This window comes from Notolepis coatsorum (assembly GCF_963971535.1).
Source record: "Notolepis coatsorum genome assembly, chromosome: 3".
Classification (NCBI taxonomy): domain Eukaryota; kingdom Metazoa; phylum Chordata; class Actinopteri; order Aulopiformes; family Paralepididae; genus Notolepis; species Notolepis coatsorum.
Window position 1 is genome coordinate 25,305,725 of NC_140167.1, and position 5,000 is coordinate 25,310,724.

Consider the following 5,000-nt stretch of genomic DNA (forward strand, 5'->3'; position numbering starts at 1 on the left):
ATTATTATTAGGCACTCTCCAATTATCAGCGCCTTCGGAGGGCCGCGGGGGGCCGCGCGTATCGCTGTTTATTAATTTGTGAGCGCGAGCGCGCAGGGCGATCCGTCAGCTGGCTGTTGTTTCTTGAGCATTTTGAGAGGAGAGAACATTAGTCACACAGAGGCAGACGCAAGACCGATAACGAGCGACGCCACACAAAACAGGCCATTGTAATTAATTGGACTCCAGCGCTCCATAAGGCTCACATTAAGCATTCAGATACATTCATACGGCGTGCCAGAGCCTCCGATCCATCTCTCTAATGGGGGGGGGGGGGGGGTCCAACTAGAACAACCTCTCACCAAGGAAAGTGATTGCGCTCTTCAGATATGTAGATGCTACAGTGTGGTCTAGTGGCAGTCGGTATGTCAGACATTGTTGTCTGTCTTTTGCCCACAGCATGCAGTGTATCTCCTACTGTTCAAAATGTTTTGGTAGTGATGTATTTATTTTTCCTCCCACAATGGATTACCGTACCGCGTTTGACCACGATGCCACAATGCATTATGGGGTGTCAACTGGGCTGTCGGGGTGGCACGCTGGTCGGAGGGATCGTCTCGTTAGCGCAATGTCACACAGGTTCGATCCCTGTCACCGTGTCAAGTGTTGTTGAGCAAGACCACTGAACCCCCTGCCTGTTCTGTGCGCTGGTGAAATGCCCACGTGTGTGTGTCTCAGATTCATAACTACATTATGTGTAACACAAAGCATGATTTTAATTGAAATTATGATTAAAGGGGCAGTTCAACACGTAGCGCTCTTACCCCGAGTGCTATCTATCCATCCAGATAGTTTTGGTGTGATTTGCCTAGTTCTGGAGATATATGTTGAAGAGAAGGTTGTTGTCACTCCAATACAATGGAGCTGAATTCAAAGCTATACTTACAAATTGTGTACAAGTCAGCAGGAGGGGCACACCTCTGTCGGGTAAGCGTAAGTGGTACTGAATTGTTCGTCTAGCAGTGACAAGCTTGAGTGCTAAACTCTTGAGTGCATAGTAGTATAGTATAGTATATTAGCATAGTAGGTAGTAATATAGGTATAGTAGCATAGTGCATAGAAGGTTATTCTTCTTTTTAAAAAATTTCAGATATTGATTAAAGAAGTGTGTTTTTAGTTGATGGAGGAAAATTGGAAGCTGGTTCCACCACCGTGGAGCGAGGACCGGGAACAACCTGCTTTGTTTGCCATGATCACCCCCCCCAGGAGCCCGAATAGGAGTGAGTTTCAGGCGACCAGAAGATGCAGAGTGCAGGGGTCTTGAGGGTGTGTAGTTAGAGACCACTGAACCGGAGGTAGGAGGGAGCCGTTCCCCTCGTTGCACGGAAATCCAGGCCAATGCCTCTATGCTGAGGGAGACGGAAGCTCCCAGCCTGGACAAGAAATACGGGGAAAGATAAAAAGAAATGTATTGTATTCATCTGGCTAATGAGAGGGTGACCTCTTCTTGTGAGTGAAATGCGGGAGGAGGCTGTGAAATGTCATGGTGTTTTCTGCAGAGAATTGTGACTCGTGTGTGTGCTGGCAAAGAAAGAATTTATATGGATTTACCTTTGACTGTGCAGAAACTATGCAAGGCGGGTTCTGAAATGAGCCCGGGCCCCAGGGGGGAGTTCTGTGAAAGATTCTGGGGAATTAATGGACAGGACTCATTTGAGGTGCAGAGTGAGGTGAGCTGCCACTGAGGTTTAGTCTCTGCTGCCGGAAAAAGGTGGTTTGAACTGGAGACCCGTGGCGCTGCTCTGTGCAGATTTGACAAACTATTCTAAGAGCCTTGCCAACAGGCTTTGGGAGTGAAATTTGAAACTCAATAATTGGGGGAAAGAAAAAGTATATTGTATGTTTTCGTAAAAACAAACCCTCAGAGGGAAATGTGGTCCCTGGAACACTGTCTGAAGCTAGAAATCAGCCTGGAAAGTTGCTGTTTCACTGCAGTTGTTTACAATGGGAGGGCCTGCAATTGTGTTCACATACATTCATAAAAATACTTACGTTTGATTCACGGTGCCTCAAAATTATTTGGTTTAGATTTTTTTACTTTTACTTTTTGAACATACTGCATACCAGGTCACTTATTGCTGGACATGATGGACTTGGCAAGACATTTGGGGCTTGACTCTTTCGATTGTGGGGGAAGTTTCATTGCAGGCGTAAATATGCTGTATGCTGGGGCCTCATATTTAATCAAGGTTGAGGCGGGTGAGTAGGCAGGCACAGGTGAGGCAGGGCATTAGGCAGGGCAGTAGGCAGGGCAGTAGGCAGGTGGGGCAGGGCAGTAGGCAGGGCAGTAGGCAGGGCATTAGGCAGGTGGGACAGGGCATTAGGCAGGGCAGTAGGCAGGGCAGTAGGCAGGGCAGTAGGCAGGGCAGTAGGCAGGGCAGTAGGCAGGGCAGTAGGCAGAGCATTAGGCAGGGCAGTAGGCAGGTGGGACAGGGCAGTAGGCAGGGCAGTAGGCAGGGCATTAGGCAGGTGGGGCAGGGCATTAGGCAGGGCAGTAGGCAGGGCATTAGGCAGAGCATTAGGCAGGGCAGTAGGCAGGGCATTAGGCAGGGCATTAGGCAGGTGGGGCAGGGCATTAGGCAGGGCAGTAGGCAGGGCATTAGGCAGAGCATTAGGCAGGGCAGTAGGCAGGGCATTAGGCAGAGCATTAGGCAGGGCAGTAGGCAGGGCATTAGGCAGGGCAGTAGGCAGGGCATTAGGCAGGTGGGACAGGGCAGTAGGCAGAGCATTAGGCAGGTGGGACAGGGCATTAGGCAGGGCATTAGGCAGGGCAGTAGGCAGAGCATTAGGCAGGTGGGGCAGGGCAGTAGGCAGAGCAGTAGGCAGAGCATTAGGCAGGTGGGACAGGGCAGTAGGCAGGGCATTAGGGCATAACCTTTGCTCGTTCTGCTGCATGGGAAGACGCTGTGGGTGAGGGTTGTAGAGTTAGGGCTGATTAAACCCCTACTTTCTGCTCATGCAGAAGGAAAGATCACTTTAAGAATAGTATACCTTGAGATCGTATAATATAGCATTGTATAGCAGTGTACATAAAGACCCAATGCCTCATCCGTAGCTAACAGTGTACTGCACTGCCACAGGACCTGTGGCATGCTCTGTAAATAGCTCAGATACCGATATGCCTACTTTGTTTACTTGTTTATTGCACTATGTCGCTCTATTGGTTGGACTCTTATATTATATTATTACTTGTATTATGCACATCATTGCGGGCGAGACCCCCCGCATTTCACTGTATACCTGTATGCGTGACAAATAAAACTGAAATGTGGTCCCTGGAACACTGTCTGAAGCTAGAAATCAGCCTGGAAAGTTGCTGTTTCACTGCAGTTGTTTACAATGGGAGGGCCTGCAATTGTGTTCACATACATTCATAAAAATACTTACGTTTGATTCACGGTGCCTCAAAATTATTTGGTTTAGATTTTTTTACTTTTACTTTTTGAACATACTGCATACCAGGTCACTTATTGCTGGACATGATGGACTTGGCAAGACATTTGGGGCTTGACTCTTTCGATTGTGGGGGAAGTTTCATTGCAGGCGTAAATATGCTGTATGCTGGGGCCTCATATTTAATCAAGGTTGAGGCGGGTGAGTAGGCAGGCACAGGTGAGGCAGGGCATTAGGCAGGGCAGTAGGCAGGGCAGTAGGCAGGTGGGGCAGGGCAGTAGGCAGGGCAGTAGGCAGGGCATTAGGCAGGTGGGACAGGGCATTAGGCAGGGCAGTAGGCAGGGCAGTAGGCAGGGCAGTAGGCAGGGCAGTAGGCAGGGCAGTAGGCAGGGCAGTAGGCAGAGCATTAGGCAGGGCAGTAGGCAGGTGGGACAGGGCAGTAGGCAGGGCAGTAGGCAGGGCATTAGGCAGGTGGGGCAGGGCATTAGGCAGGGCAGTAGGCAGGGCATTAGGCAGAGCATTAGGCAGGGCAGTAGGCAGGGCATTAGGCAGGTGGGGCAGGGCATTAGGCAGGGCAGTAGGCAGGGCATTAGGCAGAGCATTAGGCAGGGCAGTAGGCAGGGCATTAGGCAGAGCATTAGGCAGGCAGTAGGCAGGGCATTAGGCAGGGCAGTAGGCAGGGCATTAGGCAGGTGGGACAGGGCAGTAGGCAGAGCATTAGGCAGGTGGGACAGGGCATTAGGCAGGGCATTAGGCAGGGCAGTAGGCAGAGCATTAGGCAGGTGGGGCAGGGCAGTAGGCAGAGCAGTAGGCAGAGCATTAGGCAGGTGGGACAGGGCAGTAGGCAGGGCATTAGGGCATAACCTTTGCTCGTTCTGCTGCATGGGAAGACGCTGTGGGTGAGGGTTGTAGAGTTAGGGCTGATTAAACCCCTACTTTCTGCTCATGCAGAAGGAAAGATCACTTTAAGAATAGTATACCTTGAGATCGTATAATATAGCATTGTATAGCAGTGTACATAAAGACCCAATGCCTCATCCGTAGCTAACAGTGTACTGCACTGCCACAGGACCTGTGGCATGCTCTGTAAATAGCTCAGATACCGATATGCCTACTTTGTTTACTTGTTTATTGCACTATGTCGCTCTATTGGTTGGACTCTTATATTATATTATTACTTGTATTATGCACATCATTGCGGGCGAGACCCCCCGCATTTCACTGTATACCTGTATGCGTGACAAATAAAACTCTTGTATTTTGTATCTTGTATCTTGTATCGGTCCTAGTGAAGGACAGACAGGATATACAGGCTTTGGAGAGTTGGTCTTCGGGTGTATGAGAGAGTTAACTGGGGGAAGAGCAGGGCTATGTTTATGTGGAGCATGGAGGCAGGGCACAGTACCACAGTTACCAGGTGAAGGTGTTAGGAGTATACCTGGGCTCGGAGAGCTGAAGGAGTTAGGAGTATACCTGGGCTCGGAGAGCTGAAGGAGTTAGGAGTATACCTGGGCTCGGAGAGCTGAAGGAGTTAGGAGTATACCTGGGCTCGGAGAGCTGAAGGTGTT

The 5,000-nt window shown here is 49.9% G+C and overlaps 1 protein-coding gene across 1 annotated transcript in view; it reads left to right on the top strand.

Annotated features, from left to right (window-relative positions):
• LOC311225731 (uncharacterized protein) overlaps nt 1-5,000 on the top strand; it is a gene marked incomplete at both ends in the record, with an annotated part of 149,416 nt that overhangs the window by 44,137 nt on the left and 100,279 nt on the right.